General features: G+C 42.3%; 1 long non-coding RNA gene across 8 annotated transcripts; it reads right to left on the reverse strand.

Annotated features, from left to right (window-relative positions):
- Positions 1-304: 304 nt before the first annotated feature.
- Positions 305-25,281, reverse strand: LOC146404193 (uncharacterized). 8 transcript variants are annotated; one of them, XR_014844539.1, is made up of 3 exons: positions 7,831-7,894; positions 5,911-6,072; positions 305-563 (listed from the first exon to the last, which is right to left on the reverse strand). It is a non-coding gene; the product is annotated as an uncharacterized LOC146404193 (long non-coding RNA). The 8 variants fall into 8 exon arrangements; XR_014844533.1 differs by lacking the exon at positions 7,831-7,894 and adding an exon at positions 25,122-25,281 and having other exon boundaries at positions 433-563; XR_014844537.1 differs by lacking the exons at positions 305-563; positions 5,911-6,072; positions 7,831-7,894 and adding exons at positions 17,750-21,652; positions 21,999-22,656; positions 25,122-25,230.
- Between the last annotated feature and the right edge of the window lie 28 nt (positions 25,282-25,309).

Genomic DNA, 25,309 nt, shown 5'->3' on the forward strand with positions numbered 1-25,309 from the left:
TGATTCTACAAAGCCAATACCAAGGTTAATAAAGTCTCTGTTATAACATGTTAAGCACCATAAAATAAATGCTTCATAATGTGCATATAACAGGAGCTCAGTGCATCATCACTTTCTTTTAAGTGGATCTCTTTTAAATTAATGAAACATGTTGACTGCCATTTACTTCCCTTTTATGAAAGGGAAAGAGAAATAGAAAAATTGAAGTGAGAAATTGAAGCTGCATTTCCCTTCCCTGTTCCTCAGGGCAACTAACAAGAGAACAAACAGGGTTCAGTACCAGGAATAAAGTTGACTCATACTCTTAGGCTCTCTCTCCTTTTAGAACACATTGATTGAAGACTTGGAATGGGATAACATTCATTCTCATAGAGACGAAGTCACCAAGGGAGAGAGGATTAAGGCAGGAACAGGGAAAATGAGGTGAAGGAATAGGAGGCAGTGGCTACGGCACTGCTTTTGACGGTCTCTTCATCTCAGAAGAAAAGGCTCTTCCAGGAAAATTATATTCCAGGCAGAATGATGAGGATGAGCAGAAATCATATATAGTCTGGCCCAACATCCTAGGGGAAGAAAGTAAGTCTTGTGACAACATGAATAAATATATCTTTGTGGCCTGGTACCAGTTCAAAGTTCATAGGTCTAGAAAATGTAAAATCAATGAGAGTATAGGCTCTAAACTGTAGCATTAGTAGTAAAGACAGGTGGACCTTTCCCAAGGCAGGAATCCCAATGGGTTGCCATTGAGTAACCTCAGGTCAAGAGATGAGACCTAAAATCCAGGATATGGTCCAAGGTACAGGGAAGATGTGTATGGGACAAGGACACTATATCTTTTCTAAAAGTGCACCTCAAAATAGTGACATGAAGGAAAATAGGACATGAGGCGCTCCAACTGGCATACTGGCTTTCTAGATACAAGGGTTAGAAATGACGTCTCATCAGCCAGTAAATGCATTTTTCCTGTATCATTCATTGCCTTTGCTCTCCCTTCTACAATTACTGTCAGTTATCGTCACACTATTTAAATATTCATGCTTGTTTTTATATAAAGTACTTGAGGGCAGTGATTATATATTTGTACCTTTGATGGCAACTAGCTCAGAGCCTGTTCTTATTAGACCACTAAGCAATGCTGCTTCATTTCATGTTATAGGAGAATTGGACTTCAAAGGTCAACAGCTGCAAGGGCTGGCAATCCATAGGTCTGGCCAAGAATTTCCCTGAGGCAAGGCAACATTTGGCAATTACAAGGGCATTCCAGTGAAGTAAAGAGGACTGTCAGATTTTGCAACAGTTCTGCAAATACGATAGATTTTCTGGAGTGCTGGGTTCTCGGAAAATTATGTGCTGAGTGGCAAAAAAGTAATCTGGGTTCTCACCTTTAGAGAGATCATGCAAGATAATAACTTCTGCCAGATTCAAATAGGAAAGAGTGACATTAACAAGTTGTCTTCGTACTACATAACATGATGCTAGGTATTGTACATGTAGAATATTTTTAAAAGTAAGTAGCTATTGCTGCCCTCCAGCTTCAAATCCTAAGACAGTCAATGTGAATACACATCAACTACTCAGAAAATAATATGAGTGTTACACCGAGTAATAAATTAAACATTACCACACTGTGTTAGAGAAGGCCTTGGAGTTCCCACTGTGGTGCAGGGGGTTAAGAATCTGCAGTGGTTTGGCTCACTGCGGAGGTGTGGGTTCAGTCCTCGGCCTAGTGCAATGGGTTAAAAAGGATCCGGCATTGCCACAGCTGTGCTCCAGCTTGTGGCTATGGTTTCAACTCAGTCCCCAGCCTGGAATTTCTATATGCTGGGCATGCAGCCATTAAAAAAGAAAAAAAAAAAAGACGGTGGCCTTGAGATGGGTCTGCAAGACCCCTATTTTTTGTGGGGTTTTGCTCCTCTGAGGCTTTACAAAGTTATCCTGTGGACATCTGAAATATAATAAAGTTTATTGCTTTAAACCCTACCCCACGCCACCTCATCCCTGCCTATTAATATTTCAAGACAGTGTTGTTCTCTGACCCCTGGTCTGGGAACTGCTGCATGCCATGGTGCAGCCTCCCCTCCAAATTTTTTTTTTTAATATATATAATGATTTTTTTTTCCATTATAGCTGGTTTACAGTGTTCTGTATAGCATGGTGACCCAGTGACACATACATGTATACGTTCTTTTTTCTCACATTATCATGCTCCATCATAAGTGACTAGACATAGTCCCCAGTGCTACACAGCAGCCCTCCAAATTTTTTCAAGATAGCATGTCATATACCTGGTGTAATCATGTGCTTAGCTCTTAATCTCATAACACTCTAGGCTTTCAGCTTGAATCTATAACCCTAACTTGGAGTTTAAGCTTCATTCCAATTCAAAGACTCAAATTTTTATGCTAGAAGAACATGAGGAGACTAGATCACTAGTTCAAAGATTTAGTCTCAAAGGCAATCAAGTTTAAGCAGGTTCCTGCCTTATATTTCTATTCTGCAGAACTAGATTCTTGCTGGTAACTTCTCCTATGAATTGAATTACAGCCCCCAAACTACACTCTTTTCAGTAGGACCTCTGGTTTCTACTGGGTTTTGTTTTGTTTTGTTTTTTGTCTTTTTGCCATTTCTTGAGCTACTCTCATGGCATATGGAGGTTCCCATGCTAGGGGTCCAATCGGAGCTGTGGCCACCGGCCTACGCCACAGTCACAGCAACATGGGATCCGAGTCGAGTCTGCAACCTACACCACAGCTCACGGCAATGCCAGATCCTTAACCCACTGAGCGAAGCCAGGGATCAAACCCGCAAACTCATGGTTCCTAGCTGGATTCGTTAACCACTGAGCCACGACGGGAACTCCTCTACAGGTTTTTTGGATGCCAGCTTTGTGCATACCTGAGTATGTTCACATTGACTAATGCTTGCTTAGATTAACACTTTGAGATTTTTTTTCTTTTTCTTTTTCTTTTTATGTTTGGACCTGTGGCATATGGAACTTCCCAGGCTAGGAGTCAAATTGGAGCTGCAGCTGCCGGCCTACACCACAGCCACAGCAACACGAGACCTGAGCCGCATCTGTGACCTATGCCACAGCTCACTGCCATGCCGAATCCTTAACCCACTGGGCTGGCCAGGGATGGAACCCACAGCCTCATGGATACTAGTCAGGTTCTTTTTTTTTTTTTTTAAATGACTTTTATTTTTTCCACTATAGTTGGTTTACAGTGTTCTGTCAATTTTCTACTGTACAGCAAAGTGACCCAGTCACACATACATGTATACATTCTTTTTCTCACATTATCCTCCATCATGCTCCATGATAAGTGACTAGATATAGTTCCCAGTGCCATACAGCAGGATTTCATTGCTTATTACTAGTCGGGTTCTTAACCTGCTGAGACACAACGGGAACTCCAACACCTGAATCTTGAATTCATTTTGGATTTTAACTATAGGTAAGAATGTTCTGCATGGTCCTCAGGGGCTAGTTTTGGCACCAGAGTCACAGAGAAGGCAGCACACTGTAGCCCAAGGGTTTCTTATTTCAAATGTTTCTGGCTACAAGGTAAGAGCAAGTAAGATGCTGTAGCTCTGTGACTGGCTCATAGTCATCAACTTGTTTGCAATCCAAACATTAGCACAGGTGATTTTTAAGGCATGAAATGAGGAAATGAAAGGGGCATTTTAGGCAAAAATAATACAGCATTAAGTGGACTAAGTTAGCAAGATGATCAAGACACTGTATGCCTTAGCCTTTATATCGGATCAAATGTGATAATGCAAGCAAAGTTCCCTACACAGTTCCTGGTACCCTGCAAATGTTAGTTCTTTTCCTTCTGCATCTAAATTAAAGTGCTTCTGGAGTTCCCTGCTGGCTCAGTGGATTAAAGATCCGGTGTTGCTGTAGAAGCTCTGTTTGCCGCTGTGACAAGGGTTTGATCCCTTGCCTGGGAACATCCACATGTCATGGGCATGGCTGGAAAAATAGAAAAAATTGTTTTGCATACATTAAATCCCCCTTAAAACCTTCTGAATTAGGTATTTCCCCCAAGGAATAATGACTTGACCCCCAAAGTAGCACATCTGAAAAACTACAGGGCTGAGATCAGACTCAGGTCTTCAGACACCAAAGCCAGTTCTCTGTCTCCTACGCTTATCACACTGTCCTAGATTTAAGATTGTGTCTTGGACTGTAGTGTTAACAATGGGACAGAGATCAAAGAATGACGTGAGCTCCTGGGTAGCTGAGCTTCTTGGGGCCTTATTATTATATATCCTTATTTGTAAAAAACAAACAAACAAACAAACAAATTAAAAAAACGAATATTTTATCTCTTCCAAGAAACATCTATTTTCACATTTTAACATCTCTGAAATAGAGACAATTGATGGTCTTTTTCAGTTGTTTTCACTGCTCAGTGCTTTCAGTGTTGTTGCTATAGTTTGCTCATCTGCAAACTTGGTTGTTATTCCCAATGGCATGACTGGACAACCTAAACCCAAGGACATTTCAGTCAAAAGCAAACAGAAAAAAAAAACACCATTTAACCACCATTTATGCAAGAAATATGAATCCTAGTTGTTGCCTGAAAACCTCCCATTGACACTTTCTAGTAAGATCAGAAAGAACAGCATCAAAACTTTCAGAATGGATGTCAGAAGCTTGAAAGAAAATCTCAGAGAAAAATGGTGGAGCCGCACTTGGAGAACATTCTTCGCCAGTGCTCTTGATGGCACAGAGGGTGACACCAGATTGAAAAATACAGACATCAATGACTCAGAGCTGAAAAGTGATTCAGAAGACAGACTCAATATAAAACCATTTTAGCCTAATATAACTGAATTTCCGCTCCCTCCCCTTTATTTTCAGCTACCCTGGGGACATGTGAAAGTTCCTAGCCTAGGGATCAAATCTGAGCCGGAGTTGTGACCTACACCACAGCTGCAGCAATGCCAGATCCTTAATTCACTGTGCTGGACCGAGGCTCCAACTGACACCTCCACAGACACAAGCTGGGACCATTAACCCACTGCGCCACAGCGAGAACTCCATTTCCCCTTTATTAACGCACAAGTGTGATATACAGTAAAAATCAGTGTTCAAATCAACCTAAATAAGCCCTTTAATATGGGCTGAGTGAAAAGAAAGCATTGTACCATAAATTAACTCATAGCATTATTTTCTTTCTTGGTAATACATGAAGTTATGGTGTGCCCTACAATTGGCAGTGTCTTATATTTCATGAGAATGGTCACATAGTAAACGCTTCATTGTTTATAGAGTTAACGCATTTTGGTCACCATAACCTTCTGACATTAGGAGCAAAATATTACCATCAAGTTTTAACTGTAGAAAAAAAAGGTAGATTAAATAACCTACTCGGCCAGCCATAAAATAGGGATAAAGACTTATCCAAATTCAGTCCTCTAGAATAAGCCTAAAATCATTTTTTTGCTCCAAAATTTCAAGGCTTGGAGTTCCTTTGTGGCACAGCCAGGTTAAGGATCTGGCGTTGTCACTGCTGCAACCCAGGTGGCTGCTGTGGCAAGGGTTCAATCCCTGGCCCAGGAGCCCCCACGTGCTACAGGTTTGGCCAAAAATAAAAATTAATTAATTAATTAATTAATTTCAAGGCTTGTATCAATCTTAGCACTACTTTTTTTTTTTTAAGGAGCAGATTTGATGAGAATGAATATAGTAGTTTGGGAGGAGTATTAAAATTGCCCCCCCCCCTTTTTGGCAAGGAAAATGATTATTAGGGTGTTAAGAACAATAAATCATTGGTACAAACAGCCTAGTGGTGTGTACTAGCACATAAAAGGTGTTAAGTAAACAGCAGGAGTTGTATCACTCAGGGTAGTGAATGCTGGCTGTCCCAGCAATCAAACCCTGAATTCTTAGTGACTTACCCAACTAAAATATGTACCGCACATCTGCCCTACAGCTAGCACAGGCTGGCGTGTGGTGAAGGTCGGGTTGCTCTTCTCCACAGCTTCACTCAAGGAACCGAGATGACGTGGGATCTGCCGTCTTGCGGCTGTCCCATGTGGAACGTGTAACTTCCAGGGTCACTGTGAGGGGGGCAAAAGGGTTAGGGGTGGCACATCGGCTTTTAACTTCCTCAGCCTGAAAATGACACAAGACTTCCTTCAGGCCGCCAGCCAGCAGTACTCCCTCACTTGATCGCAATCTCACTGAAGGAAGGCTGGGAAAAGCAGAGGAGCCAAGGACTGCATGGTGACTGCTGTCTATACCACAGAAGTCCTATCACTATTTCCGTGAGGACAAGAATCTGTTTTATTTACTGATATCCCCAAATATCTAGAATAGTGTCTGACTTAAAGAGTGTTCGCTAGTAATTATTGAATTAGTAAATTGCATAGAAAGCTTATTTTCCTTGTTTCAACTATGAATCTACTCTGAAAAGTTTCTGGATAGAGATAGATACTCAAGTTCGATTTAATATTTCAGTAACACTAAGATGGTATTTTGGATAAGAATGTATTTGAGGTTGGCAAACTCATTCTCAAATGTAATTAGACCACATGAAATCTTTCTTTGGGAGCCTAATGATTCTTTAAATCGACTGAAATACTAGGAAAACACAACACTCAACTCTTAAAAGCCAGTTTGGAGTTTTAGTTTCACTTAAAAATGAACACAGACTGAAATCGTCCTAAAAATGACTGCTTAAGGAGTTGATAAAAATCTAGATTAGAGTGGTATGAAAAGGCAAGCAGTAGTCAGGCAGGGGGAACTGAATGATAAGCAGCTGTCTATTTGGCTCCAATTCACCACCTATTCTTAATATTACCTGCATGATCAGGAAAGCACACAGAGGTCAACACTGATTTTCACAAAGGACTCTCAAATGATGTAATTCATCAATCATTCAATAAGTGTTTCTCAGGCACCAAATATGCCCAGAGCACAATGCTTAGTGCAGATTCAGGTGCAAAAGACAGATATAATTCCTACTGTAAGGGAATTTTATAATCTAATAGGAAAGATAGACACCAAACAACTATTATCATAAGCATGACACAGGCTGCAAAAAGGGAAGTACTAGGTGCTATGATGTGATGAACTGGGAGACTCCCTGGTCTTGAACCTTAGGATCAGGGGAGCTCTCCTCAAGAAATTGAAGTTTCAACTTAAATCCAAGGGATACAGAGGATTTAGCATTGGAACACTGAGGGAAAGAGGAAGAAATACCTCTTCGCAACCCCACCATGAAGTTCCTCAGGATTACATGCTTTAGTATATAGTTGAAGAAATGGTAGAAGAGCAAAGTGATTTAAACAATGTTCGGAGGACATTGTTTAGCGAATAGATTAATTAGAACCACAGGCCATATTCCTTACCTTTCAGGGCAGGACATGTGATTGTCTCTCTTTCCTGATTCAAAACAGTAACTGAGACAGTCACTCTCATGACCCACCAGGCACATCAACCAGCCATGAACTAGACTGATTTAACAGATTTATATTAACAGCCTGTTTCCCCGCGTGCAGAATGAGAAGAGCCTTAAATTGCTTTCATGCAGGAAAAGGGTGGGGTGTAGTGGCCGAGGGGAAAGCTTCATTGGTGAGAGCCAAGTGCTAAAAGCAGCTGCTTGTGACATTTCCGTCAGCAGTCCTCCCTCCTTCATTGTGTATGAGACACACATCAGATGTTCCGGTTTATGATTTCAGCTTCAGAGAACATACCCTTTGAGATCTAAGTTCAAGTATCTCTTCCTGGCACGATGCCTGCTCATTAACTGGACACTAAAGCCCACCTGAGAATGATAACCAAATGCTGAGAGCACTGGGACTCCTTTCTCCTACCTTCAAGGAGGTCTGGAATCTTGTGGAGTGGTTAAGTCCTGAGCCCAGGTGCCTAACTGCTGTATTTCTAGAAAGTGACAAAGCACAGGCTACCAAAAAGATTCTGTCCAGATGCCAGAACCATGTCAGAATACAAGGTCACATACAGCTGCTGTCCTCTCTTGTTTGTATCAGCCAGAGGACGATCTATTCTCTTTTCTCTGGAAGACACAGCAGAGACTAACTCATGGAGGTCCAGGTAAGTACCACCCGACCCGTTAGGTAGACCAGACCTACTGAGGGCCAGGTTTTTGCCTTTTCATATTGTGTGTACCTCCCCAGGTAAATTAAGGCAGAAAAAAAAAATCCATTATTTATGGGGAGATAACAGAGGAAAACCCTTATAGGCCCTTGGATAAGTCCAAACTTTATTTTTTGCATCTATAAAATAAAGGGAATTGAATTATTTCTTTTTTTTTTTTTTTTTATCTTTTGTCTTTTTGTTGTTGTTGTTGCTATTTCTTGGGCCGCTCACGCGGCATATGGAGGTTCCCAGGCTAGGGGTCCAATCGGAGCTGTAGCCACCGGCCTACGCCAGAGCCACAGCAACGCGGGATCCGAGCCGTGTCTGCAACCTACACCACAGCTCACGGCAACGCCGGATCGTTAACCCACTGAGCAAGGGCAGGGACCAAACCCTCAACCTCATGGTTCCTAGTCGGATTCGTTAACCACTGCACCACGACGGGAACTCCTGAATTATTTCTAATTCATCCTCTAGCTTGACTAACCAGTACGACTTCATCTGACACACGCAAACTCTCCTCTTTGTCATCCTTTTTGTTGTATACGAAATGCTCAGTCTTCTCTAGTTAAAAAAAAAAAAATCACTTACTACAGATGCCTAAAATAAAGTAACTATATAGAAAGTATTCCTTTTTTCCTTCAGGTAGTCATGGCAACACTAAAATTATAAAAAATATCCAAATAAAGATATAAAGAAAATAAATACCACCCTATAATCCCACCACTGAGGGATAAGCATTCTCTTTTTTTTAAATCTGTGGCACAAGCCACAGCTGCAGCAGTGCCTGATCCTTAACCCACTGTGCCACAGTGGGAACTCTAAGGGATAAGCATTTGGAATTATAATTTTCTAAAATGACTTTTTTGCCCACACTTTTATGCATACTTACTTAAAAAGTAAAAAGTGTGGTAGGAGTTCCCTTGTGGTGTAACAGGTTAAGGATCTGGTGTTGTCATTGCAGTGGCTCAGCTAATTACTGTAGCACAGGTTTGATCCCTGGCTTGAGAATTTCCACATGCTGAAGGTGCTGCCAAAAAAAAAGTGTGATGACTTTGTCCTTTGGTGTTTTGAAACCTGCATTCTTTAATAGTACACCATAAACCCCATTTTTTCCTAAAGCATGATTGATTTTCACAGCTGCACTTGTAATACCATAATTACAAATTTAGAAAGACCAGTTTAACTCACCTGTTATTGTTAAACATCTAGGTTATATATAGTCTTTATTATAAATAACACAGCACTGAACAAACTTGTACAAGCATACCTAATTATTTCCTCTGGATAAATTCTCATAACTAGAATTACTCCTACTAGCAATGTATAAGAGTGATAGTTTCCAGACACTCTTGAGAATTACAAAACTGGATTTATGATTTAAATAAATCTTTGCCAATATGCTATGTGAAAAACTCTTAAGGTCCTGGGCTTTATAGTTTAGAGAAACCTTGTCAATATGCATGTGTGATTATTTCTGAACACTTCTCTGTATTTGATCATTTGTATTTCTTTTTTCTTTTTTTTCTTTCTAGGGCCGCACCTGTGGCATATGGTAGTTCCCGGGCTGGGGGTCAAATAAGAGCCACAGCAAGCGGGATCCCAACCACGTCTGCGACCTACACCATGACTCCTGGCAATGCCAGATCCTTAACACACTTGGTGAGACCAGGAATAATAGTTGGGTTTGTAACCCACTGAGCCACAATGGGAACTCCTGTGTTTCTTTTTTTTGTCTAAATGTCTATTCCATTCCTTTGCCCATTTGCCTGCTTGTTCACCAATTTTCTTTTTGAGATCTCCTCAAATGATTCATTATTTTTCTTTCTTTTTCTTTTTCTTTTCTTTTCTTTTCTTTTTTTTTTTTTTTGTCTTTTTGCTATTTCTTGGGCCGCTCCTGCGGCATATGGAGGTTCCCAGGCTAGGGGTCGAATTGGAGCTGTAGCCACCAGTCTACACCAGAGCCACAGCAACGCTGGATCCGAGCCGCGTCTGCAACCTATACCACAGCTCACGGCAACGCCGGATCCTTAACCCACTGAGCAAGGGCAGGGACCGAACCCGCAAACTCATGGTTCCTAGTCGGATTCGTCAACCACTGCGCCACGACGGGAACTCCCATTATTTTTCATGTGTAGATTTTAGAAGATGCCCTGCAGATTCAGGGAGATTCAGGTTTGTTTTTTAACTCCTATTTTATTTTTTATTTTTTCTTCCAGTTTTATTGAGATACAATTGACATACAGCACTGTGTAAGTTTAGGGTGTACAGCATAACCATTTGATTTAAATACATCATGAATGGTTACCCTTAATAAGTTTAATGAACATCTATCATATATAGATACAAAATTCAAGAGAAAAAAAAATTTTTTTTTGATCATCACAACCCAACTTTATAGCATTTCCATCCCAAACCCCCAGCGCATCCCCCCATCCGCCAACCTATCCCCTTTGGAAACTAAGTTTTTCAAAGTCTGTGAGTCAGAATATGTTCTGCAAAGTTCACTGTGTCCTTTTTTCAGATTCCACATGTAAGTGATAGCATTTGATGTTGGTGTCTCATTGTATGGCTGACTTCACTTAGTATGATAATTTCTAGGTCCATCCATGTTGTTAAAAATGCCGGTATTTCGTTCCTTTTAATGGCTGAGTAATAGTCCATTGTGTATATATACCACCTCTTCTTGATCCACTCCTCTGTCAATGGGCATTTAGGTTGTTTCCATGTCTTGGCTATTGTATACAGTGCTGCAATGAACACTAGAGTACATGTGTCTTTTCGAGACATAGTTTCTCTGGATAAATGCCCAGGAATGGGATTGCTGGATCAAATGGTAGTTCTATTTTTAGTTTTCTGAGGAATCTCCACACTGCTTTCCACAGTGCTTGCACCAGTTTACAATCCCACCAACAGTGTACTAGGGTTTCTTTTTCTCTACATCCTCTCCAGCACTTACTGTTTGTAGACTTTTTTGATGCTGGCCATTCTGGCTGGTGTAAGGTGGTACCTCCAAGTGGTTTTGATTTGCATTTCTCTAATGATGAGTGATGTTGAACATCTTTTCATGTGTTTTTTTGGTCATCTGCTTGTCTTCTTTGGAGAATTGTCTGTTTAGATCTTCTGCCCATTTTTTGATGGGGTTGTTTGTTTTTTTTGGTATTGAGCTGTAGGAGGTGTTTATAAATTTTGGAGATAAATCCCTTGTCAGTCGATTCATTTGCAAAGATTTTCTCCCATTCTGTGGGTTGTCTTTTCATTTTGTTTAGGGTTTCCTTTGCTGTGCAGAAACTTTTAAGTTTGATTAGGTCCCATTTGTTTATTTTTGTTTTTACTGTCATTACTCTTAAGAGGTGGATCTGAGATGTTGCTATCATTTATGTCAGAGAGTGTTTGCCCTATGTTTTCCTCTAAGAGTTTTACAGTGTCTGGTCTTATATCTAGGTCTTTAATCCATTTGGAGTTTATTTTTGTCTATGGTGTTAGGGAGTGTTCTAATTTCATTTTTTTCCATGTGGCTGTCCAGTTTTCCCAGCACCACTTATTGAAAGGACTGTCGTTTCTCCATTATGTATTCTTGCCTCCTTTGTCACAGATTAGTTGACTGTAGGTGTGTGGGTTTAATTCTGGGCCTTCTATCCTGTTCCACTGATCTGTATTTCTGTTTTTGTGCCAGTACCATCCCGGTTTTGATGACTGTTGCTTTGCGTAAAAATTTTTTTTTCTTGAAATGAGAACTTTTACTCTCCTCACAATTCTCAAATATAATTATATTTACCATTTTGTACATTACACCCCTAGTACTTATTTCAATTATAATTGGAAGCTTGCACCATTTGACTGCCCTTATCTAATTCCACGTTTCCCCCAACTCCCCATCCTCTGGCAACCACAAATCTGATCTTTTTCTATGAGTTTCTTTTTGAAATATAATTGACCTACAACATCATGTTAGTACCTATTACACTACATAGGGTTTCAATATTTCCATGTTTTTTTTTGTCTTTTCAGGGCTGCACCCTCAGCATATGGAGGTTCCCGGGCTAGGGGTCTAATCGGAGCTACAACTGCTGGCCTACACCACAGCTCACGGCAACGGCAACGACAGATCCTTAACCCACTGAGTGAGGCCAGGGATCGAACCTGCCACCTCATGGTTCCCAGTCAGATTCGTTTCCACTGCGCCAGGAAGGGAACTCCTCCATACATTTTTTTTCTTTAATCTTTTTTGTCTTTTTTGCCTTTTCTGGGGCCACTCCCGTGGCATATGGAGGTTCCCAAGCTAGGGGTCTAATGGGAGCTGTAGCTGCCAGCCTACCCCAGAGCCACAGCAATGTAGGTCTTCGACCTACACCACAGTTCACGGCAACGCTGGATCCTTAACCCACTGAGTGAGGCCAGGGATCGAACCTTCGAACCCGCAACCTCATGGTTCCTGGTCGGATTCGTTAACCACTGAGCCACAACAGGAACTCCTCCTCCATACATTTTAAAATGATCACCATGATAAATCTAGTTACCATCTGTCACCATACAAATATATCACATTATTGACGGTATTCCCCACTCTATACATTCCATCCCTGTGACTTGTTTTTATTTTGCAACTGGAAGTTTGTACCTTTCAATCTCCCTCATCTATTTCTCTCCTTCCCTCTGGTAACTACCTGTTTGCTCTCTCTGTTTCTGTTTTGTTATGTTTATCATTTGTTTTGTTTTTTAGATTCCACATACAAGTGAAATCATATGGTATCTAACTTTTTCTGTTTAATGTATTTCATTTAGCATAACACCCTCTGGGTATCTAGGCTGTTGGTAAAAGAAAGATTTCATTCTTTAATGGCTGTGTAATATTCTATTGCATATACACCACAAAACTCAGTTTTTTTCAAGATCAAAAATCACTAATAAACAGACCATGATGGAAAAGAATATAAAAAAAGAATGTATATATGTATTTATGTGTGTGTGTGTGTACAAGTGCAGCCACGGAAGTTCCCAGGGCCAGGGGTTGGACTGGTACCATAGCAGCAACCCTAGCCACAGCAGTCACAACCATGGATCCTTGACTTGCTGTGACACCAGGGAACTGCAGAATCAGAGCTGCAGCTGCCAGCCTATGCCATAGCAATGCCAGATCTGAGCTGCATCTGCAACCTCACCACAGCCCATGGCAATGCCGGACCCTTAACCCACTGAGCAAGGCCAGGGATCAAACCCACAACCTCATGGATGCTAGCTGTGTTCGCTAACTGCTGAGCCACAACAGGAACTCCCTGTGGTAACTAACTTTTTGATTCTGTAACAAACACTGTCTATTGTCTTTAAGGAAATCATTTCAGAGTCTTTTCTGGAGCATCTTTTTTTCCCTCTAAAATGTTGGCTATGATGTAATCTAATGTACCCAAAGAGCAATAAATCTTATTTTAAAACTACAACACTGTTAAGTGAAAAAAAAAGAGAGGAGCAGAATAGTATATATAATACACTACCATTATACGCACACACACAAATCCATGTATATACTTATATATACATAGAATAGTTCTAGAAGAATATAAAAGTAACGTAAAAATGCAACTGGTAATATTAGTTGATTCCGGGGAGGTGAGGTGAATGGCTGGGGAACTGGGGTATAAGATTTCTTTTTTGCTGTACATTCCTTTGCACTTCTAAAATTTTGCCCCATGTACAGAAATCAGTAACTTTTAAAAAATAATTATAGCAATCATACTCTACATAGTAGGTATCCAATTATCATGGAATGAAGGCATAAATGAATAAATGGATGAATTAAGTAAAACGAATGAACGTCTTAAATATGTACTGGAATTACTAACGCTTTGTGGAATCCATTTTACAGCAGTGGTGTGTTAAAAATAAATGTGCCAAAACTGTAGCAAACTTTCTATAAATGCCTTCAGAAATAGCAATAGTGTGTTATAGCCAGAGAAAGTGCTTTGACTGATAGAACATTTTTTATAATTGGTTCTAGGCAAGTGCTTTCAATCTTCCTAAGTAAACAAAGCCAGCTTGTGCTCCATCCTCTAATTCTACTGAACAATTACTACTCAGTGGCAAAACACCTCTAGTAATCTAGAAGAACATGCACTCTTTCTTAAAAAGTCAGGTCCTGGAGTTCCCTTGTGGCTCAGCAGGTTAAGGATGTGGCAGTCACTGTAGCAGCTCAGGTTGTTGCGGTAGCTCAGGCTTGATCCCTGGCCTTGGAACTTCCACATGCTATATGGCCAAAAAGAAAAAGAGAAAAAAAAAAAAAAAAAATCAGGTCCCAAGCTTGTCTAATGGAAGTTTTAGCAACTTCCTCTCACTGCTAAATAGTGAAATTTCATAATTGCATGCAACTAAATGGCTTTTTTAGAAATAAAATCTGACTGGAGGAGTTCCTGTGGTGGCTCAGTGCAAAACGAACCTAACTAGTATCCATGAGGACGAAGGTTTGAGCCCTGACCTCGCTCAGTGCGTTAATGATCCAGCATTGCCATGAGCTGTCCTGTAGGTCGAGGATGCAGCTTGGATCTGGCCTTGCTATGCCTGTGGCGTAGGCCAGGGGCTACAGCTCCGATTTGACCCCTAGCCTGGGAACCTTCATATGCAGCAGGTATGGCCCTAAAAAGATTAAAAAAAAAATCCGAATCGGAGGAAAGAACTATTTGTTAGATTCTAAACTAAACCAATCCATTACTCCGTATTACATTATAAAGGATAAGAATATATATATATATATATTTGCTGAGGAAGCTAGTTCTGAGCAATATTTTTCTGAAAAATGATGAAAGGTAGAGCAAACAAACTTCAACATTTTTATTGCATCTCTTTCTTCAGTGAAGCTAATCAGGTGTTCACACCAAGCACAAAGTTACTTAAGGCTTGTTTGTTGCTTTATACTCTACGATAAATAAAGCAACTGCCAGTTGTGTACTCAGACCAACTCTTGGGGGCAAGCATGGATCTAAAAATAACAGTTTGTTGCAGTCAAAATAATAAAGAGAAGACAACTGAAATTCTGGTTATTCCTGTTGGGGAGGTGAGGCTGAACTTTGGAACTGACTGGAGCACAGACTTTGTTTTTGGTCTTCTTAGGGCCTCACCCGCAGCATAAGGAGGTTCCCAGGCTAGGGGTCAAACTGGAGCTGCAGCTGCCGGCCTACACCACAGCCACAGCAATGCAGGATCCGAGCCGTGTCTTCGACCTACACCACAGCTCACAGCAAAATGCTGGATCCTTAACCCACTAAAGGAGGCCAGGGATCAAACCCACATTCTCATGAATCCCAGTTGGGTTCGTCAACCACTGAGCCATGACAGGAACTCCAAGCAAAGACTTTCAGTGTTTTACCAGAAAAATAGACAACCAGATAAAAGTTAATCGACTCTACCCAAAATGCTCATGACACTGTCTGGCACAAAGGCTGTGCTGTATCAATGCTGATCGCTATTGTCCATCATCATTACTATGCTGACACCACCTTGGAATAATCAACCAATTTGTACTGGTTGTATTCGTAGGTCTATATAAAGCAGTCTGCATGATACCAAGAGAAGGGACCCTGTCTGTAAGATGTTTATAGTGATACATTCTGAAGGAGAAAAGATAGAAAGTTAAATTGTTAATGAAAAAAAAAATTAGTAGTTTCTTTGAAGCAATGTCCTTTGCTAGTTCAGCTGGAGTCCTGCATCAAAGGTTGAGAAAAGTTCACAGCCTATTCTTTTCCAAACAAGTTTAAAACAGATCACTGATATTTAAAATAAGCAGAAATTACACAGTAATAATTTATTGCTTTTCAACAATTCTAGTGTCATAAAACTTAACTGACTCAAACTCCACATTACTTTGAATATAGGAATAAAAATTCCCAGGGAAGTCAGGCCCTTGAATGTGGGCTTATAGAGTAATTTTTTTTTTTTTCTCCAGATAAGGAGAAAATACCAGGAGGAAGGCTGCCTAGAGATCTGGATGCCTGCGAATGTCTTTAGGCTTCATCTATGCTTGCCTCTATTTCTGAACACCTTTACTTTTTGATGATTTCCAGTCTAAAAGACAAAGGGAGGAGGTATAAAAGGAACTGTACAGAGAAGCAGAAAATATTCTTTTTTTTTTTTTGTCTTTTTGCCATTTCTTGGGCTGCTCCCGCGGCATATGGAGGTTCCCAGGCTAGGGGTCGAATCGGACCTGTAGCCACCGGCCTACGCCAGAGCCACAGCAACGCAGGATCCGAACCGCGTCTGCAACCTACACCACAGCTCACGACAACGCCGGATCGTTAACCCACTGAGCAAGGGCAGGGACCGAACCCGCAAACTCATGGTTCCTAGTCGGATTCGTTAACCATTGCGCCACGACGGGAACACCAGAAAATACTCTTCTATGAGTTAAAACCATCTTGGAATCTCTTTGAAAAGGAGTAAGCAAAAATGCTAAGAGGAAGTCCTAATTTCTAGTACAGATTGTTCTAGAAAGGTTAACCTTCCAAGTTGACAGTCACAACGAACACACATGATTTAAATGCCTCTCTATACATAGCTAGAAAATCCCTGGGGCATAGACTTTATTTTGGCCATACCCTGCATATGGAAGTTCTTGGGCCAGGGATCAAGTCCGAGCTACCACTGTGATCTACGCCACAGCTGCAGCAATCCTGGTTTCTTAACCCACTGCTTTGGGCCAAGGATCAAACCTGCACCCCTGCACATACAATGGTGGGTCCTTAACCAGCTGTGCCACAGCGGGAACTTTTTTTTTTGGCTAGGCCTTTTTTTTTAATTTTCTGGTCTTCTTAGGGCCTGGAGGTTACCAGGCTAGGGGTTGAAGCTACAGCTGCCGGCCTATGTCAGAGCCACAGCAACTCGGGATCTGAACCACATCTTTGACCTACACCACAGCTCACGGCAATGCTGGATCCCTAACCCACTAAACGAGGCCAGGGATCGAACTCATGTCCTCATGGATGCTAGTCAGGTTCGTTAACCACTGAGCCATGACAGGAACTCCTAGGCCTTTTTAATCTACCTTAAAATATACCCTTTCCTTCCCTCTCCCCAGCTTTCTCTCCTCATGTGAAAATAAAGGATGGAGTTCTCTTGTGATGCAGCAGGTTAAGGATCTGGTGTTGTCACTGCAGTGGCATAGGTCCCTGCTGGTACAGGTTTGATCCCTGGCCTGGGAACTTCCACATGCAGTGGGTGTGGCAGAAGAAAATAAAGGAGAAGCTTAATTTGCTTTACTGACCTGAGGAAAAGCTTTCTATATGGAAAATGTATAAGGCAGGTCACAAAAGGTATATATGCTATCCAGTACTCATGATAATTTCTGAATTACATGACTTTTGCATTCTTTTTGTTTTTTTCAGACTTATTTGGTCTTTTTAGGGCCACACCCAGGGCATATGGAGGGTCCCAGGCTAAGGGTCTAATAGGAGCTACAGCTGTCAACCTACGCCACAGCCACAGAAACGCCAGATCTGAGCCAAGTCTGCAACCTACACCACAGCTAACGGCAACGCCAGATCCTCAACCTACTAAGTGAGGCCAGTGATCGAACCGGAAACCTCATGGTTCCTAGTGGATTTTTTTCCACTGCACCACAACGGGAACTCCGAATTCTTTCTTTTGTGATGGTTTTTATTTTCTTAATTATAGTTATGACTTTGCATTCTTTATAGTGGATAACTCATTAGAAGTTTGGAATGCCTGCATTTTAAAGTACAAAAAGCATCCATTTTTACTTGGGGTCCTTAAAACTTCAGGGAATTCACAAACCTAGAGAAGCTCTTCTCTTGAATTGGCAAGGCTGATGAATAGGCAATGTTTTAAGAGAGAGATCTTCCAGAGGAAGTAGGGCAAGATATGGAATTCAATTATCCAAGCCAAAGCTTCTTCCAAAATAATTATGTGCCCCCAGAAAGAAATAGGAAATGAAACATATTATATTTAACTTGGATTTGGAGGTGGGTTTCCTAAGCAATTTATTAAAATGTGAACAATAGTTTTGTAGAAAGAACCTGGTTAGTAAATATGATTAGTAATTATGAAACCTTATGAATTCACATTAATTAGTGGGGAAGCTAAATTGGATTATGAAGAGGTTGGGATTATATAATAGATTTATTAAAACTACTCCCTTGTTAGTCTATCTGCTTCTCTTTCACCTCAGTGTTACTAAATATACAGCTTATCTGGTACACGGAGGAAGTGCTTTCTATGAAGAAACAGCATATACAGAGGCTCAGAATTGGGACTATGAAACAGTCCTGTATTTCCTACCTCTTATGCTCCTCAACCCCATCAGTCCCTCAGAATTTTAGATAAATGAAAACAGTCCAGCATTTAGGAGCACAAGCTAGAGTTAAGTAGACTTAAGTTTACATCTCAACCTTATAGTAATTATAAGCTAAGAATTACCCACTTCATGATTAAGAATAGCTTAGTAACACATCTGTAAATTTGGGGGGGTGGGATGAGATTTCCCTAGATTCCTGGTGGAAGGTCTTTGTAAAAGGGCTTGGTTGCAACAAAAAGGAACTCCCTCAGTAAGTTCTGGAGTGCATACCTCACTCATCCCACTGGATTCTCTCTCTTTTTTTTTTTGCCATGCTCATGACACGTGGAAGTTCCAGGGCCAGGGATCAAACCTGTGCCACAGCAGCAACTCAAACTGCTGCAGTAACAACACTGGATCCTTAACCCACTGCACCACAAGAGAACACTGGATTCTATAAGTAGGCTTGGTCAACATAGCTTGAATTACATGTTCCGATGTTATGGTTAAAGCATAGATGGGATGTGTCTCAGGCGTCTCACCTGGATTAGTCAATGGGATGTCCAGTGAACCGCAGGGCATGCATATGAAGTTGAAAGGTTTCAAGATTAACTTATCTCTTCATTGGAAACAAAATCCCCACTACCTAGCTCGTTTTGGCCTGATGGAACATGAAAAGCATACCTAGTCTTCTACATAGATGGCTACTCTGATGTGTGTTGCCTATTTGCAATTTACGACTTTGTGCCTCTTGTTGGCATGTAACTGCTCCAGATTCTGGTTCCTGCTGATGTGGCTATGGCAAGCATACACAAAACAACGAGGGAATGAATGGTGAAAACAACGGCTGCAGTAGAGTGGTATATTCTGAACTTGCTAAGAGTTACTATACTTCTGGCTTTGGGACAGTGAGTAGACCAGCTATCCTGAAGGCAGGTAACACAGAACAAAGAATACTCCTCTATGATACTCCAGTTTCTTTTTTGCTCCTAGATTACAGGTGGTCAACATCTAGAAGAGGGCTCTTCCCAAAGCAGGGTAAAGTTAAAGCCCTCAGCCTGAGACCGAGTTTGAGACACTAGAGAGAAAATAACTTGTCTATAAGCAGTTGGAGCTTGGGACTGAAGGCTGTGCACTGCAAAGGATGAAGTGGGCCATTTCAGTTACTGTGGCTATGGTGACCCAAACGGAACCTTGGGCCTGGGAGAGGAGAAAACTGGGGGTGAAGTTGTAAGGCAATCAAGTATCTTAAACTTGAGTCCTGACCTGCCAAAGGTCATAGTGGAAGAAGAATCTCCTTATAGGGAGGGGACTGCCAAATTTTGTTACTAAGACCCTTGTTCTGAGACTAAACTTTTCCTTGGAGAGCTTTCATAAATCACCACTGACACCATGGGGAGGACTAGGGGCTGGGAAGGAGCACTCCCCGTTTTGCCTGCTTCTTAAATACTGCAGCAGAGACCAAGCTGGAACAGACTAGCCTGCTGCAATCTTTGTTCACCCTACTTCCCATTGCCTATCCATTCCTCACTTTCTAACCCCCACATAATTTTGTCATTTTTTTCCCCACTTTATACTGATTAAAAATAAAGTGTTAGGAATTTAAAGAATTCTGTTTTCTTTTGAATTACTAAATAATGTATTATGTAGCAATGCCAAGCAAACTTGGACTGTTAGTGCTACTCGGGGAAGTGCTTCATTTAAAACACGTGAACCTGGATACCTAGAGGAAGAGAACTCCCTTTCCCCATACTGCTCGCCACTCTTTACTATCTCACCCTTGAGGCTTTTCACTTAGTTTGAATCTTTCATTTAAATTAAACTTGACTGAAGTTCAGGGATAAGTAGAGTGATGCAGCAATTAGCAGACTTACACAACATGGATATTTACCTTTATTTTTGGATCTCCAGGAAAACCCAGTAAGGCAGCTCTCTGGCGGAGCCTGTTTTCCCCCAACCAGTGAGGAGGGCCCTCAACATTCATAACTCCTCTAGGTCCAAATCCTAAGAAGGTAAATCCAGAAGAGCCACCTTACCTGTTCCATGTTCCAAGTTCTCCTGTGGGAATTCTCTTCTATGAATGATGGATGATGAGAAAATGTGCCTTATTTAGGGAAACTTTTACTTACACTTTACCCAAAGGTTATGGCTTTATTCTATGACCACAAAAAACAATCCTATCGGGATAAAATACAATAGGCTTAACATCTGAACTCAGGATTCAAGCAAAAGGAAGGGCGATGGGGAAAGGCTTTACTCTATTAATGCATGGCTCAGAAGTGGGTGGGATTGGTAGCCCCTGGACCTCACCTGGGTACAGGTGTCACAGGTACTATATGGTGCAGGGCACTGTGGCAAATTCAGGCTTCTGAAAGCTCAACACAGATTGATTTCTGTGCTTTAAGCCTCATCCTGTACACCAGTGCAGCAGTATCAAGGTCCAGTTAGAACACCCAGACCTGGCTCCCCAGGCAGCTGGATACATAAAGCTAGTCATTATGATCTAAGAGGCTTTTTTCACTGCACAGACTTCTCTCCTGAGTCACACCAGTTTGAGGTACAGCTGTTTAGGAGTGTGAACTGCCTTCTGCTGATGCTGCATGAGGGCCATGAGGTCCAAGTTCTCACACTGAAAAAATCTCACAATGTTGAATGCAGGTGCCAAGGACACCCAGAACTTCTTTGATCTTAAGTTGTTGAAAAAGATGGCCCCAAATCTCCACCCCCAATTTAGCTGCCCAAAGGCTCACAACCATCCCAGATTCAGGTAAGTAGAGGGTAGTTTCTCCTGAAACTAGTTTCAAGAGCAACTTTCATGGCCAACAGTTTTTGCAATGATTGTTTAGCTCTACCATGGGTAGAAGGAACCTAGAACATGCTCTTCCTAAGTCAAGACGGCCTTCAAAGTCTATGGATCAGTCTCCTATTATTAATAGTTACTAATGACCATTTCTATTTATTATTATTTTTGCCTTTTTGTCTTTTCTAGGGCCGCTCCTGCGGCATATAGAGGTTCCCAGGCTAGGGGTTGAATCGGAGCTTTAGCCACCAGCCTACGGCACAGCCACAGCAACTCGGGTGCCACAGCAACTCGGGATCCGAGCCGCGTCTGCAACCTACACCACAGCTCACAGCAACGCCGGATCCTTAACCCGCTAAACAAGGCCAGGGATTGAACCCGCAACTTCATGGTTCCTAGTCGGATTCGTTAACCACTGACCCACGATGGGAACTCCTAAGTGTTGTTTTAAAAGAATACTTTCCTGGAGTTCCCGTTGTGGCGCAGTGGTTAACGAATCCGACTAGGAACCATGAGGTTGCGGGTTCGATCCCTGCCCTTGCTCAGTGGGTCAAGGAGCCGGCATTGCCGTGAGCTGTGGTGTAGGTCGCAGACGCGGCTCGGATCCAGCGTTGCTGTGTCTCTGGCGTAGGCTGGCGGCTACAGCTCCGATTAGACCCCTAGCCCGGGAACCTCCATATGCCGCAGGAGCGGTTCAAGAAATGGCAAAAAGACAAAAACAAAACAAAACAAACAAACAAACAAACAAAAAGAATATTTTCCTGCTTTGTTTGGTATTAACTCCTCTAAGTGTTGTTTTAAAAGAATACTTTCCTGCTTTGTTTGGTATTAGTGAAATGGGGATAACAGTACCTTTCTATTTTTTACTTACAGAAATGAGGGAATGTGAGTGAAGTATGCAGTGGAATTCCAGAGAAAATACACTGTAATTTTATTATTCTCCTTTTCCAGATAAAGAGGTTGAGTAACTTTCTCAGCTTGAATAGTAACTAGTTGTTATGAACTTCCAAATTTTGTATTTGCATTTCTCATCCCATTATTAATCTCTGAAGTTATAACTCAGAAATTTCAAAATCTTCAGAAGTTTTGTTCATTTATTAACAAGCTGCAAACAGTCTATTAACCTTTAGGAAAGAAAAGTGTGTGTGGGTAATTTCGTGGTAAAGCCAAAAGCCACTTGAGCCTTCTCTGATTTTGAAAGACTCTGTGACAAAATGCTTTTATCCTAAAGATTGCTTGGGACAGTAAGAACCTGGAGACTGGAGATCTAGTTCTTCTGATCATGCCATTTATTAGATGGCTGGTCACAGAAAAGTGTTTCAGCGTCCCTGGGCCTTAATTTCCCTTTCGGTGACATGTGGGGGCTTATGCTAGATGATCTTCAACCTCCTCTCAGCTCTAAATTTCTGATCTTGTGCTTTTTTAGTTTACTCCTTCAGTGCTTCATGGATTAATCAGGAAGAAAAGCTGGCAAAAAAGTAGAATTTTACCTGTATTATTTCATCATTTTTACCACCTCACCCCACTCCACCTCATCCCACTTTTTCAGCTAAGAACCTTGGAGGTGCTTTTGATCTTTGCCTCTTATACATTTATGGACAAATTATAATATTCATAAACATTTGTTGAGTGCTTTTCAAGTTTTACCAATCACTTTTGCAAATACTATCTTATTTGACTGTCACAACAGCTCAGGCTGGTAGATATTATCAGTGCACCTGGTAAGAAAACAGGCCCAGGATAAGTCAGTGAAGTAATTGCTCAAAGTAACAGGGATAAGTTATAGGAACAATCCTTCTGATTCCAAAGTCTATATTCTTTTTTTTTTTTTTTTTTTTTTGTCTCCTCTAGGGCCGCTTCCCACGGCATATGGAGGTTCCCAGGCTAGGGGTGGAATTGGAGTTGTAGCTGCCAGCCTACGCCAGAGCCACACACAGCAACAAGGGATCTGAGCCGGGTCTGCGACCTACACCACAGCTCACGGCAACGCCGGATCCTTAACCCAAAGCAAGGGATCGAACCCGAAACCTCATGGTTCCTAGTCGGATTCGTTAACCACTGCGCCACGACGGGAACTCCTCCAAAGTCTATATTCTTTTCACAACACTAGAGTTCCTACTAGGGACAGATCTAGATTTTGTGAGGCTTAAGGTATACATAATTTTGGTGGATATCTTCAAGAAAAGTAATACAAAATTACAACACCAAGTATGACCCTGTGGATACACTGGGGAGGGGCTGCCTCTGCCGCCTCCCCTCCCCTCCTCCCCAAGGGAGGGGCTTTAAGGGTTAAACATTTATGGTTATACTATTATTAGGTGCTTACTATATGCCAGACACTAAAGTAAATACTAATTTTATTATCATAACAACCCTATGAGGAAGGTACTATCCTTGTTTTACAGAGAATGAGGGAGGCTTAATGATTTGCTTAAGGACAAAGAGCTAGAGGAACTGCCAAGTATCAAAGCTGGAATTCAGATCTAATCCTGGGTCCATATTGTGAACCTATCACACTAAGCCCCTCCAAAGCCTTCTTTTGCTATTTGCTGGGAATCATCTACTTCTACCACTTCCCACTACATTCCATTAGTTAGGTTCACACGTGAACCAGTCCTAGTTTGTCTAACTCAACTCTCCTACCACTTACCCTGAATGCTACTACTTCCCTGATACCCTGAAGCACTGCTTTCCCAAGTCCTGGCTACCCTAAGGACCTGAAGTGCCTTCCTTCTCTGTATTTATTAAAGGTAAAAAGCAATCATTGCTTATAAGCATATCTGGCTATTCTAATTGTCCTGAACTGCCACTGAAAACTTTTGTTGTGTGAAACAGAAGCAGAGTGGGTGAGAGAAAGAAAGCACACAGGAGGAGTTTTTAGACCTTTCCCTCAACCCCCACTCCATCACAATCTAGGTTCTTCATTTGCAAAACAAAAAGCTTAAGGCCAACCTTACCGAGCAGCGGAGAGAATTAAGTGGGGAGGAGGGGAGGAGAGGCGGCAGAGGCAGGCCTGTGCTCATCAACTGCTGGTAGATTTCTACCTGCCTCCCTTCACCTCCCCAGAAATTTATAAGCGTGGGGCCTTACAAAGATTTTGGGTATTTCTCAAGTCTCGGACATCAGAGGCACTCCACGATCAGTTAATTTGATCACTTCAACTACAACACTGGGTTGGGCGGTTAACTCAGGTGAACTGCTAAGCACATACATAATCGACTCTAAAGAATTCTTAGCTGTATTTGTCCCAATCCTTCAGCGTTCATTACAAATTTGGCCTCTCTGCATTCTCATTTCCCCACGTTCCCCACACACAGACCTTCCTGTTTCTAGCGTCCCCACCCTCAGACCTGCTCTTCTCTCCCGACTTCTGCGTTTGACACCCACCATTCAGCAAATGCTACAGACCCGGCTCTGTAGTAAGAAACTTCTCATGAAAACCACCAAAAGCCCTTATGAGGTCGCTTCTATTAGTGTTGCCATTTTAGAGCAGGAAACAGGCCCTGAGTGTTTGAGTGACTTCCCCGAGGTCCCTGAACTCAAGCAGCGAAGCCACAAGCCGCGCTCTTAACTGCTGGTCCCCGGCCTCTTCCCGGGTCCGAGGAGCACCCGCGTCCCTTCAAGCCCCGCCCGCTCCTCCACTTCCAGTCACTTCCCGGCTCCTCCGCGCGCCGCTCGCCCCCCACACCTGAGTCAGGCCCTGGGGCGCGCCCCATCCGTCCTGGGCGGTTTTCCCCTTTTCTCCGCCCGAGACTGAGGCTGAGATCTACGGTGGGGTCCCAGAAGCGAGGAGGTCACCCCGAGGTCCTCTGACGGCCAGTCCGAGGGGCGAGTCCCGCGGGGGAGCGAATACTGCAGAGGAGCACATCCCGCCACGGAGCAGGGCGACGCCATCCCCGCCGCATAGCGGGGGCGCGGCGCGCGGGTCTTACCGGGCCACCGGTCACGTGGCGAAGAGGGGGCGCCGGCGAGCGCGAGCGAGCTAGCGGGCGCGCGCCTGAGAGCTCGTGGAGGCGCGAGTCGCGGTTCCCGTGTAAGAGTAGGGGGGAGGGGGCGGCGGCCGGGAGGGCCGACTCCGCCTCCTGTGCGCATGCTCCGGCCCGAGGGTTATAAGGCAAGC

Source organism: Sus scrofa, chromosome 4, assembly GCF_054392235.1.
Source record: "Sus scrofa isolate SSC_HxYL_T2T_F1_AM1 chromosome 4, Sscrofa_HxYL_maternal_Yorkshire_Landrace_v2.0, whole genome shotgun sequence".
Taxonomy (NCBI): domain Eukaryota; kingdom Metazoa; phylum Chordata; class Mammalia; order Artiodactyla; family Suidae; genus Sus; species Sus scrofa.